Source organism: Lipotes vexillifer, unplaced genomic scaffold (assembly GCF_000442215.2).
Source record: "Lipotes vexillifer unplaced genomic scaffold, Lipotes_vexillifer_v1.1 scaffold1533, whole genome shotgun sequence".
In the NCBI taxonomy this organism is placed as follows: Eukaryota; Metazoa; Chordata; class Mammalia; order Artiodactyla; family Lipotidae; genus Lipotes; species Lipotes vexillifer.
The window spans coordinates 188,581-202,476 of NW_006778886.1; the positions used below are offsets into that span (position 1 = coordinate 188,581).

Consider the following 13,896-nt stretch of genomic DNA (forward strand, 5'->3'; position numbering starts at 1 on the left):
TTTTATGGGGAAATTGGTCTTTTTTTTTTTTTTTTTTTTGCGGTACGCGGGCCTCTCACTGTTGTGGCCTCTCCCACTGCAGAGCACGGGCTCCGGACGCACAGGCTCAGCGGCCATGGCTCACAGGCCCAGCCGCTCCGCGGCATGTGGGATCTTCCCGGACTGGGGCACGAACCCGTGTCCCCTGCAACGGCAGGCGGACTCTCAACCACTGCGCCACCAGGGAAGCCCAAATATGGACATTTTTGTGTGGGGAAGGGAAAGGTTTGAGAACAAAGATATTCCCTCCATTTAACAGGGATCCACCCAGCCTCCAGCCTGGAGGACGCCCACCTCCCCCCGACCCCAACTGTGTTCTCCAACTTCTAAGCACAGGCTGTTTGTTTTTTTAATTGAACTATCATGTAAAACATCAATCCTTCGTTTAATTCCTGAATTTCAGGGAAATATCCTTTGTTTCTGCAGACTCCTTGGTTTCAGCATGTGGGGTTGTTCCCTTGAATCAGCTTCCTTAAGAATGTCAAGCGGGCTTCCCTGGTGGCGCAGTGGTTGAGAGTCTGCCTGCCGTTGCAGGGGACACGGGTTCGTGCCCCAGTCCGGGAAGATCCCACAGGCCGCGGAGCGGCTGGGCCCGTGAGCCATTACCGCTGAGCCTGTGCGTCCGGAGCCCGTGCTCTGCAACGGGAGAGGCCACAACAGTGAGAGGCCGCGTACCGCAAAAAAAAAAAAAAAAAGAGAGAGAATATCAAGCAATGCTCACCTGGCCTTGTCCTCTGTGTGGGTTTTCTCCTTGACTCAGCAGCAGTTAACCCAGAATTTTACCCCCCAATGCACCAATTTCCTGACACACAAAATTTGGGAGATATATTTAAGTGATAGTTTCAGAATTCCTCCTGAGAGTTAATAGTTTGTAAACACACTTTTAGCTAATTTTTTAAATTATTATTTTATTTATTTTTTTGGCCACACCATGCGGCACGTGGGATCTTAGGTGCCTCCGACCAGGCATCGAACCCGACTCCCCTGCAGGGGAAGCACGGAGTCTTAACCACTGGACCACCAGGAAGTTGCATTAGCTAATTTTAGAAACGTATCAAGTGTTTTGTGCTCATAGGGAATATTTACAAATATATATATAAAAAAATCTAAGCCTGTTTATAAACTTCCCATAATAGTTTGTTGCCTCTAACCAGTAGTACAGGGCTGTGAATTCTCACTCATCCCCTAGATAGTTCCTGCCTGAAGGTCAGGGGCCAGGTCTCATACATGTCTCATGTTTTGTATTTCTACAGCCTTGGTTCAGTGCTGTCCCCGTTTGTTGAATTGAATGGATTTTAGTAAAGGAGTTCACAGGTTTGTTTAGTCTATTTGTTGCTAGACAGCTCTAATAGAATGTCATTCCCCAGCAGAACTAAGACATGTTTCCGGGTAATGTGTTCCTCATAGCTGGGTAGAAGGGAGAGGAGCTCACCAGATCCTTACTGATAGGCAGCAGGAGGAAAAAACAAGAGAACTGGGAGCCTCTGTAAGCAAACGGTTCTGAAGACTCATCCCTGCTCACTTGTTGATATTTTAGCAGATACACCACACCAGATGTATGTAGTAGGAACTACCTATGTATGAACGTTGAACTGGGCTTCCTTGGCCCAAACTCAACTGGCAATAGAGAAAAAGTCTTCTTACACCATCCTCCACCTTAAAAGCAAAGATTGGGGCTTCCCTGGTGGCGCAGTGGTTGCGAGTCCGCCAGCCGATGCAGGGGACACGGGTTCGTGCCCCGGTCCGGGAGGATCCCACATGCTGCGGAGCGGCTGGGCCCGTGAGCCATGGCTGCTGAGCCTGCGCTCCGCAACGGGAGAGGCCACAACAGTGAGAGGCTCGCGTACCGCAAAAAAAAAAAAAAGCAAAGATTTATTTTGTGTCTAATCTCTGGGAGCTTGTAGTTTTCCATGTGGCTGGATATAAGGGTCATTACTAGGTCTACATCCACTCCCCCATCTTTCCCACTATCTACTATCATATGAGCTAGAGATTCTCACCTTTAGATTTTATTTTATATAGAGCTCTAGTGATGAAGGAGGCTGAAGAGGTCATTGACTTTCTTTGTCCAACACTGCAGCCACTAGCCACATGTGGCTATCTAAATTGAAACTAATTAAAGTTAAATAAGAAATTTTAAAAGATGGTTTCTCACTGGCACTAGCCATATTTCAAGGGCTTAATGGCCACTTGTGGCTAGTGGCTACCATATTTAAAGCACAGAAGTAGAACATTTCCATTATCACAGAATTTCTATCAGATAGTGCTGGTAGACGCACTGATTTTAAAAACAGAGGAGAGATTAAATGCTTCACTGAAGGGCCTTGGCAGAACTATGAATGAAACCCATTTTTCCATACTTGAAAGCTATTCTTCTCTTCACTACACTGGAGGAGGTGTCATTTAAACTACCCAGGGAAGGAGTTTCTCAGTGGCATGTTAATACACATCACAAGTTAACAGAAAGGACCATCTAGTCCTCCCTGGAAGAAGCCAGGTCAGGCAGTGCAGAGAGCCAGGAAGAATGAATTACAGGAGATGAGGGTCCATCAAGACTCAGGGCATGGGTCAGGCAAAGCCAGAGGCAGGGCATGTGTCATCCACATCTGTATTTCCCCGCCTGGACCAGAGTTGGGACTCCATTGTGCCAAAGGAAACAAGAGGAGCCAGGGGTGGCATGAGTGGTTGGGTATTAAGCAAAAGGACAGTTAGGGAAGACTGGAGAACTCTAACCAAGATCTTCAATAAGAAGAGAGTATCGCTGTGCCAGCTTTTCACTCTGTCTTGTCTTGGCCCTCCAGATTTATGCTCTGCTTACTGGGATGTACAACACCATTCCGGAGTTGTTAAACTTTGCCTTAGTTCATACCCTAGGAAACTTGGTAATGAATTTCAACCCATTGTGAAAACATAGACAAGGTGTAAGTTAAAAGTTTAGTTTATTTTTGTTTTCAGTAGCTGTAGAGCTGAGCCATAGAAGGAGTGCAGTATGGGAATTCAGAAGACCTGGGTCTGTTCTCCAGCACTCTTTGACCCCGGGTACCTCACTTAACCTCAGTACCCTCATCTGTGAAATGGGACAACAGTAAGGATTTCTTGTCAGGATTGTTGAGGAGATCTAGTAAGGTAATATTCAAGACAATTCTGTGCAAAGCAGGGGGCTCTGTACAATCGTGGATTAGTTATTATCTTTATTATTGTTCCCTCATTTGGCACCTCTTCCACGCAATTATGGTGCTCAATTCTAGGTGGCCACATTACCTTAGGTTTACCAGATGTATGTGCTTTTCCCCCAAGATATATTGTGCTTAAACAATCGATGGATCTACCTAATATCCTTATTTGAAGATGAGGTAGTCAGCCTATGTGGTTTTGTGAGCCAGCAAAGAATAGTTTAATGGTTCAATCAGCTCCTTGAGGAGCTACATGGTGTTGAGATATGCCAAATAAGCAGCATGCAACCTCTGTGGGAAGAAGAGAAGTCAGCCTACTTCGTGTGAAGACACAGCTTCCTGCAGAGCCAGATGTAGTTCGCATTTTCCTCTTGCTTTTTCCCAATAGCAGTGCTCAGGGGGGATAAACTTTACTTAACCTAATTAATTTTAATCACAGCTTTCAAATCTCATACTGTGAAAAGAATTACAAATTGCAATACATTAATAGAAGCCATAGTTTATGCTGTAAGCTAATCATGAAATGTGCATTTACATTTTCTGCATGAGTTTGCAATTACCATTAAAATAAAATTCCGTTATGTCCTTTTAAATTACCAAAATGTGAAGAACAGATTGAGTCAGGCCCATTTTTGTGCTAAATTACTAGAATAATGTCTAAATTTCCAAGAATTAGACAGCTTCCTCCATTTGAGTTGCAGCGAGGAATGATTTCCAGTCATCTGCTCCAAGCTATTTCCATTTTTAAATAATAGTCTTTTAAACTAATTGTGCAGATGTCTCACCTGCTTTAACAAGCAGTTCTTTGAGTTTAGTACAGAAGAAAACTTATATATATATATATATATATGTGTATGTGTATATATAGCTGTATATATACACATATATATGTCTGTACACATACATACATATGTCTATATACATTATTAGGTGTATTTAGATCTATACATAAGATCTATCTATAAGTTTGTTTTTAGGTTCCATGTAGACATTTATGGATATATGTATGTTAGTAAATGTTATCTTGCTCCTCAAAGGATCGAGGCAGTTTAGAAGAAACAGAGAGGATATTAGAACAATAATAACATTAATAAAGAATTCATTCCCAAATTAGAATAGAATGGCAAGACAACGTCAGGGTAATATCACAGGTTCTCTGTGTGTAGGGCTCGGCAGTCTTTACCTCCTTCTACTCACTGCATCTCCTTTGGTCCTGAGGCAGGTAGCACAGGTGCAGTCGTCTCCACTTCGAGGGCAAAGAGAGAGTGTCAATGAGGAGGACAGTGGGTCCTTCAGCTCCGGTCTGAGGCTCTTCCTATAGGAAGGCTCCTGGCATTTAGAAATACAATTTTTGAACTGTGATAGCCCAACGAGGAGGAAGCAGTGGACCACGTGCAAACTGCATCCTGATATCTGAATATTAGTGACTACAAAATGTTGGGGGATGAATGCCCCTCCCTCATACAGCATGAAGCTTCAGCTGGTTTGTTTAGTTACCTGGCTGGACTCCTTTAGACTTTGGTTTGCTGGGAATATTTCATATCTAATTATGCCTGAGAATGTTCCCAGTATATCGCTGGCTGGTTCTGCAGCAATGCACAGAAACAGCACCCCATAACAACAATAATAATAGTAACGGCAGCTCCCAATTACTGATCACTATGTTCAGGACGATTTGTCGGATGACAGTCCTTCCCATTTAGTGCTCTGTCTTCCTTCTTCTCAGGTACATATTCCATTTCTGCCAAGATTTCTATCCAAGACGGCTTTAAGATGCCCACTAACCAGTTTGTCTACCTCTGCACATGCCAAGACCATGAGGGCCGTGTTGGACCCCTGGCTGGCCTACGTGGAGGCAGATCTCCTTCAGGACCAGGAGGGCTGGGCCTTTGCCCAAGGGTGGTCCAGCTCCAGATACCAGGTCTCCTTCAGATGCTGACTTCTCTTGACCTGCTTCCTCCTGGCCTGACACTCATGGCTGACATCACTTGCTTTTGGATTCAGACATCGAAAGACCCTAGCCTAGGGCCCCTTAGGCCCAGGCACAGGGCCTGGATCTCGTCCATCGTTAAAGCAGGCAGTGTGTGGTCCCTGGAAGACCTGGGCTTTCAGATCCTGCAGAGCTGGGTGTGAGCTGTGGCTCCACTGTGTGCCTGCTGGGTGGTCGGGTGATTCACTGAACTGCTCCGCACTTCAAGTGCCTCATCTGTGAGCAGGGATTTACGGCCTGCTTTGCAAGGGCTTTGGGTGAAGATGAATGTGACATCTGTGTAAAGCATGAAGACAGTCCCTGGCACATGGTCAGTGTTCATTGCCCTGACAGTGAGGCTCTGCCTGGGCCCGCTTCTGAGCTCCTGCTTCCTTTTCTTGTGGCCCTAGTGTCTCACTTAATTCCTGTCACAGGAGCACTCTGGGTCTGTTTTCTGAGCAAGTGCCAGCCCCATCCCACCATTTCTGCCTCCCTCCTCCCCACTTCCACCCTTCAATTCTAGGTCTGTGGTCTCTCAGACCAGAGGGCCTGGACTCCTGCTGGATGGGGCCCTGTGCCCGGTTGCAGGGAGGATCTGAACACGGTCCTCTGGAGGTCTCTGTACCGAGCTGAGGGCAGTGAATCCCCTGTGGCAGGTCTAGGTTGGTAGGCCATCGGGCAACAAGTGCATTTGATCTCGCTACTCAAAGTGTGCTCCGTGGGCCAGCAGCACTCGCATCACCTGGGAGCTGGATGGAAATGCAGAATCCAGGCCACTGAGTCAGAACCTGCATCTTGACAAGATCTCCAGTGATTCACGTGGACATCAAGGCTTGAGCAGCCCTGGATCGTGCCTCCGCGTCACCTCTACAGGAGAACTCAGGTCCTTCTTTCCAGGGTCAGTGCTGGTGTTTGCAGAGCCTCCAAAAGGTGTGTGTTCGAAACATACATTAAAGTCAAATTTAATTTAACATTCCATGTAGGAGTGTTTTTTTCTTCTTTCTAGGTTGTCTAAAGCAAATTTTTGAATCTCTTTCCCGGAGACCCACAGCTAATATAGGCTGCTGCCAGCTTGTTTAAGGTTAACTTGCCTGTCCCCACGCCATGCAGTAGAGTCTCCTGATGATACCTACTCCAGCCCTTTCCTATTCTGGAAACACAGTCACACACACACAAACACAGGGATGCACACATATACATATACATGGACATGCATCACATACGTACGTGCACATACACCAGAGGCCATGCCATTTCCCACCCCTGGACCTGTTGTCTCTTCTGCCTGGGATGTCCTTCATGCGCTCTTTTGATTAAATTTTAGTCACTTTAAGTTTCATTTAAAGTGTCAGCTCAGCCAGGGCCACCACTTTGCTCCCACAAGACCCTACAGAAGATGGCTGTGCGGTGGTGTTTCTACTGTCATCCCATTGCATTACAGTGTTTTGTTTGTGGCTTGATCGGGTCCTGGAAACACTGAACCCAGCAAGGGCAAGGGCTGAGTTGTATTTATTCATCTTTGTATCTGCAACACTCAGCACAATGTCATGGCACGTTGCAGATGCCCCGAGAATGCTTATTGAATAAATGAAGTGGAAAAAAGCTGAGCTTGTTCCGGTGGCTTGGTGTTTTCTCCTTTGAAGTTTAATCAGAATGAAATAAAATTACTGTGGACTCCAAGCGTTTGGGGAAAATTCTGTAAAACCTTGCAACCCAAGTGGAAAAAACAGATCAAAGGGAAATTAGATGGCAATTTGTTTTAAAAAAATTTCTGCGGTGCCATTTTAATTAGAGAACATTCTTCTCATTAAAATTAGGAACTCCCAGGGAAATACTTGGGATGTCCCTCCTCATGTTTTTCACCAGCTATTACAGGACCCACTGAGCAGCGTTTGTGAGGGAAAGCTCCGAGGACTCAGCACTTACACAGCTCTCTACACTTTCCACAATTAAGCCTTTCACCCCCACTTGCTCTGTGAGAGAAGGCCAGCGTTGTGGACTGGATTTGATGGCTGAAGAGGCTCTGAGCATAAATGACGTGCTCAAGGCCACACAACTGGACCATCACAAGCAGAGCCCAGTTTTGCATCCTCTTCCCATGTCAAGCAGTTTTTTCCCCCAACCTCAGAGTATAATCCCTTTCGACAAATAAGGCACATCAAACCCAAAGGCTCTTCATAAGGAGACTGGATCAGTGTTTCTCAGAATTCGGGATGTCACAGATCAGTCAGATGATTGAAACTAAGTTTAGATTTGCCAACTTTTTACTTTGCTAATTAGGAATGCTAAGAAAATCTATGTTCAGAATTATGTTATAAAATATTGACATTTTAATTTTTATTTTATTTATTTATTCCTTTATTTTGGCTGTGTAGCTTGTGAGATCTTAGTTCCCTGACCAGGGATTGCACCTGGGCCATGTCAGTGAAAATGCCAAGTCCTAACCACTGGACCACCAGGGAATTCCCAATATTGACATTTTTAAAAGAGGAATGATCTCTGAATAAAGCCCAGCTTTTAAAAAATTGAATCCATTTAGCTTCATGAAAAACTCACCCCACTGTTGTTATTTTTCTCATTTCACAGCAGGCCAATGAAAACCAGCGATGGTTTGGAGTTGAGTTTGGGAGACACAGGCTCTGCCAAACTTTACTTGCTAGATCCACGTATTTTGTTGAAACCCCAAAGCCAAGCCTTTGTAGCAGAAAACAGTGAAAGGTCACCAGCTGGTATTCCACACCGAGGTCAGTCACCTGCTCCTTACACAAGCGTGGCAGAAGGCACAGCTCACTCATGACGTGACTTTTCCGGAGTTAGTGTGTCATGTCTCTGCTTTGTGCCCTTAGAAAGAAGACGGAAGACTTGGAGCCCTGATGTGATTTTCCCTAGTGGTTGTCAGTAGGATCAGGCTAAGCAAGTTCCTACCTGAAGACCTTATCCCGTGGTGTACACTACCCTTATTTTTGCTCTGTCCACACAAGAAAAATAAAGAAGATAACTTAATGTTGAGATGTGAATTTGGGTGCTTATGTGCTAAGGGGAAATTTTAAAAAACAAACATAAACTCTATGAACATTATGAGGAAATTATGGAATAAAAAGTCTAAAAATGATTACCATGATTGGTTGAAGGGGGGATATTGTGAATAGATTTTTATGTTTTCCAAGTTTTGTTCCTATACTTACATTACTTTTAGAATTCAAAGTAATTTTGTCATTATAAAGAAATGAGAAAAATTGAAAAATTACATCTTTATTGACTTTTAGGGATTGTCAATGAGATATTGTAAAAGCAGGTAGAAGACGAATCAGTGTGCTATGGCAGGTTGTACTTTCCAAAGAGGGCACAATGGCATCTCCCCTCCATCAACCAACTGAGTATACCGAACGATGCAATGTGACTTTTGGGGCTACGCTGTAAAAAGCCATGTACTCTGCTCTGCTCTCTTGGAATGCTGCCCTTGGAATTCAGCTGCCATGCTATGAGGAAGCTCAAAGGAGCAGCCCAGGTGGGGAGCCCACATGTGGATGTTCTGGTCAACAGCCCAAGTGAGGATCCAACGGCAACTGCAGGACAGTCAAGTGAAGAAGCCTCTAGATGATTCTTGCTCCAGCCTTTGAGTCTTCCCAGAGGAGGCCTCAAGACACCATGGAGAAGAGACAGCTGTCCCTTCTCTGCCCAGGTCAAATCCCTGATCCATAGAATCCTTAATTCGAAGCATAATTAAATGGTCGCTTTATACCATTAAGGTTTGGGGTTTGTTACATAAGGAACACGTGTGTAGCATAATTCTTTTAGCAAAAGTAAGCAATCAAGAGCAAAAACAAAATCCCTGTACATCTACATATACAAAACATCTGTGTATACAAAAGAACTCCTGTACATATACATATATAAATATATATTTATCTAAAAGTTTTTATTGTGTTAAAATACACATAAAATTTACCTCTTTAACATGTACAGTTTTATGGCATTAAGTATATTCACATTGCTGTACAACCATCACCACTATCCGTCTCTTGATCTTTTTCCTCTTCCAAGATTGAAACTCTGTACCCATTTAACACTAGCTTCCCACTCTCACCTCCCCTCAGCCCCAGGCAACTACCCTTCTACCCTCTTTCTCTGTGACTTTGACTACTCTAGGTACCTCATATAAGTGGAATCATACAGTATTATGGCTGCCTTAGATCACTTAGCATAATATCTAATAGGTTCAACCATACTGTAGCATGTGTCAGAATTTTCTTCCTTTTTAAGGCTGAATAATATTCCATTGTATGTATATACCACATTTTGTTTATCCATTCACCCATCAATGGACATCTGGGTTGCTTCCTCTCTTTAGCTATTATAAATACTGTTGCTATGAACATGGGTATGCAAACATCTGTTCAAGTCTCTGTTTCCAATTCTTTGGGGTATATACTCAGAAGTGGAATTGTTGGATCATGTGGTAATTCTGTTTAATTTTTTGAGGAAGTAACATACTATTTTCCATAGTGGCTGCACCATCAGTGTGTAAAGTTTCCAGTTTCTCTACATCTTCAACAATACTTCTTTTCTATTTTTTTTCTTTTTCTTTTTTTAAAAATAGCTCCCCTAGTGGGTGTGAAGTGGCATCTCATTGTGATATCTTTGATTTGCATTTTCCTAGTGGTTAGTGATGTTGAGCATCATTTAATGTGCTTATTGGTCATTTGTATATCTTTTTTGGAGAAATAGCTATTTAAGTCCTTTGTCCAATTTTTAAATTAGGTTTTTTGTATATATTCTTTTAAATGTATGTATACACACAGACACAGACACACACAGACACACACACACACACACACACACACACACATGTATAGATATATATATATAAACAGGGAAGAGGCAGAGAAAAGCAGCCAATGGCGTGTTACCTCAGACAGTATGTGTTGGTGATAGAAGACCAGGAAAAGTGAGTCCTCTTTGCCTTTTATGTCAGGTACTGGAAGGTTTCACTTGTCACCAGCATGTGCCACTAATTGAATAAAGAAAAAAAATTAAAGAAACTACCAATAAAATGTCATTTTGCTTAAGTGTCTCAAAATATCTGATGAGGTTTTTTCAATGGCACAGCCAAGAAAAAAAAAATTGTCTTGTGCTGGCCCTCCAAGCGTATTTCATTGGTAAGATTTTAATGAGAAGAAAACTTCCCTTCATTGTTCTAGTCACAGATGCTTGGCCTGCTTTTTCCCACCTCCCTCCACCCTCCTCCCTTCTGGAACAAGCTCAGACCAGGAGAGGAGCCTGTCTCTCTTTAAAGAGACTGTTTCCATGGTAACTTGCCTTCTTCATCTTCAGAGGTGTAAACTGGGAAACTCTATTAAAGGCTTTATCCAGGCAGTTGCTTTTGAAATGGTGTCTGATATTAGCTGTTTGCTTCATTCACCTTTGCTGCCCAGTAATCTTTTGAATTTGGTGATTCTAGCAAATGGAGGAAGTAAAATGAAACAATATGAAGCTGATTATAATCGGTCTGACTGGCCCCGCTGTGCACACTCGTCAGGTACTGTCATGGGCTGTCTTATGGAGCACCCTGGGTGTCTGTGATTTTTGTGGCCCGGGCCCACCTCTGCACTGGTCTCTGGCAGAGGAGACCAGCATGCAAGCAGATCTGTGTGGAGAGGCCGGTGAGGTCAGCTGGAGAAGAGAGAGAAACTAGCTCTGTTGTCAAAAATGACTTTGATTGTTAATGGATTTCAAGTCTTATCTCTGAGATTCTGCTATGCGCACGTGGAGTTCATTATACCCCTGCTGTGAAAGCAACTGTAGTTCAAACAGGTGCAAATAAAGCAAGTAACCAAATTACCCGAGGCTGATGATTTAAGATTTTCCAGGGGAACTTATGCTTCTAAAGCTTCATGTATTGACTGGGAATAGAAGGTGCTGGGGGTTTTATTGACCAGTGTGATTGATAGGCATGAAATCTATATGGTTTTTAATCTCTGGATACTCAAATAAGTGACATTTAAATCAGTTTATAAACAGAAAATACCTTGAAAGCTCTTTTCCTACTCAGGAAATTCAGCTATTTTATTCCTTTTGAAAGCAACTTCATTTGATTAGAGCAAAAAATAACATTCTATTGGTCTTCCTGTTTTTTTTTTTAAAGCTAATTGCTGATTAATAGCTTACCTCCAACTTTTGAACATATTTGCTAGATAAAATATTAATATTTAAAAATATTTAGATTGGGATGATGAAAAAGTTTTGGAGATGGGTAGTAGTGAGGTTGCATAATAATGTGAATGGACTTAATGCTACTGAACTGTACACTTAAAAATGGTTACAATGGTAAACTTTATGTTATGTATGTTTTACCACAATGAAAATAATATTTGAAATTTTCCAATTGGAAAATATGAAAGTTTCTGCAGTTGCTAAAGAAAAGCCCATTAAGCAAAACATAATTATATGGGAGTCTCAGGTTCCTAGCTTCCCCACACACAATTTTTTGAAGTATAATTTAAAAATTAGGGGCTTCCCTGGTGGCGCAGTGGTTGAGAGTCCGCCTGCTGATGCAGGGGACACGGGTTTGTGCCCCAGTCCGGGAAGATCCCACATGCGGGGGAGCGGCTAGGCCCGTGAGCCATGGCCGCTGAGTCTGCACGTCTGGAGCCTGTGCTCCGCAACGGGAGAGGCCACAACAGTGAGAGGCCTGCATACTGCCAAAAAAAAAAAAATTTTTTTTTAAATTTAAATCATATAAAAGTTGTAAGGTACACAACTTGATGTTTTGATATATGTATATATCGTGAAAAGATCATTACAATAAAGCCAGTTAACATATTCATCTCCTTGCACAGTTACTATTTTCTTTCTCTCCTTTACTATTTTTTTTTTGTGGTGAGAACCCTTAAGATCTACCCTCTTAGCGAATTTCAAGTATGCAATACAATATTATTTTTTGTCACCATGCTATACATTACGTCCCCATAACTTAAACATCTTATACCTGAAAGTTTGTATCCTTTGACCAACATCTCCCCATTCCCCTCCCAGCCCACCCCAAGGCCCTGGCAACCACCATCCTACTCTCTGCTCCTATGAGTTTGACTATTTTAGATCCCATATATAAGAAAATATTTGTATTGTAGTATTTGTCTGTGTCTGGCTTATTTTGCTTAGCATAATGTCCTTCGGGTTCATCCATGTTGTTGCAATTGGCAGAATTTCCTTCTTTTTTCAAGGCTGAATAATATTCCATCACAGACACACACACACACACACACACACACACACACACACACATTTATCCATTCATCTATGGGTGGACACTTAGGTTGCTTCCATGTTTTGGGTACTGTGAATAACGCTGCCATGAACATGGGTGTGCAAATATCTTTTTGAGATTCAGGCTGTGAAGCTTTCCTTTATCTCTAAACTTAGATTCCTGAGAAAATCCCAAATTTCACTTTCTTTCATCATATTCAGTTTTGAGTCATTTTGAATGTTTTTCTTTTCCCACGAGACATAATAAAAGTACTATGTTTGGTAGCCCTTATCTCTAGAGACACTGTTTTCTTCGTTCCCAATTCTTGCCCTGGAGGAATTTGCTGTCTCACAAGGGTCATCAAAGAACACAAACCATCCCCGAGTTGTAAGGGATCTCTGCGGTCAATGCGTCTGTGATCCTCCCAGGGCAGGCTTCCCTCTCTTGTGTCTTGGGCAGGTGGACATTCAGTGTTGGCTTGATTACTTCCAGTGATGAGTGACTCTCGACCTCACAGGCTGCCCATTCCACCCTTGTAAGTCTCACTACACATTCAGTCAACAGTGTGTCCTCACCCTGTGGCGGGCACTGGGGATACCAAAGGGAACAACATGGATGTGGTCCTGCTCTCACAGAGCTTACATTAGAGCATTGTTCTGTCTTTTAGGCTGAAATCTTGTCTCCTTACCTTGGACCCATTTGTTCTGATTACGTCTGCAGAGTCCTAAAGAGTGCACGGCATCATTTAGTGAGTGATTGCCATCGGCAGCCTGGAGGAGGTGAGGATTTGTAGGCATGTAAAGTGTCTCAGATCTTAATGAAGTGAGTGAAGCCAGGGGCAGTCACAATACAATCTTACCCTTGCTGCTTCCTGGGAATGGACTGCAGGGGAAAGGGAGCAGAGGAGGGATGCAGGAAGGATGCAACCACAGCAGCTCAAGTGAGGGATGACAGTGACTTGGACTAAGGCTCCCTGGAGCTGTCAATTTGGTCCACATCCCTCTAGGGACACACGGGCGCATCATGACCTGGTCACTTCCTGGTTCTTCGGGCTCGCCTCTCACCCTGCCTCTGCTCCAGCCATAAGGAAGGGCCCTCAGTACTTCTGAGTCCAAAAGGTACCACAATCTCTTCCGCTTCCGGCCTTTGAACATCTTACTCCTACTTCTGGACCATTTCTCTGTTATATTTGCCTGGTTAACTTCTCGGCAACCATCAACATTCAGCTAAGACATCACTTCTTCCCAGATGCTGTCCAGTTCCCAGGTTACCCACAGGGCCCCCCTTTGGAGCTCCCTCTAGCACCCTGACCTCATACCATGATGGCTCATATCACAATGGGTGGTTCTTTCCTGTTGTACCACTTTGTTTTTTTTCCATTAACCTGCGATCCCCTTGAGGCAGGCACGCCTTTGTCCTGGTGTCCCCAGTGCCATGCCTGGGGGTAGATGCAGGAATGCTCTCTAGAG

General features: G+C 43.4%; 1 non-coding gene across 1 annotated transcript; it reads right to left on the bottom strand.

Moving 5' to 3' along the window:
- Nucleotides 1–7,571: 7,571 nt before the first annotated feature.
- TRNAE-UUC (transfer RNA glutamic acid (anticodon UUC)) lies at nt 7,572–7,643 on the bottom strand. The gene has a single exon. It is a non-coding gene; the product is annotated as a tRNA-Glu (tRNA).
- Nucleotides 7,644–13,896: the final 6,253 nt, after the last annotated feature.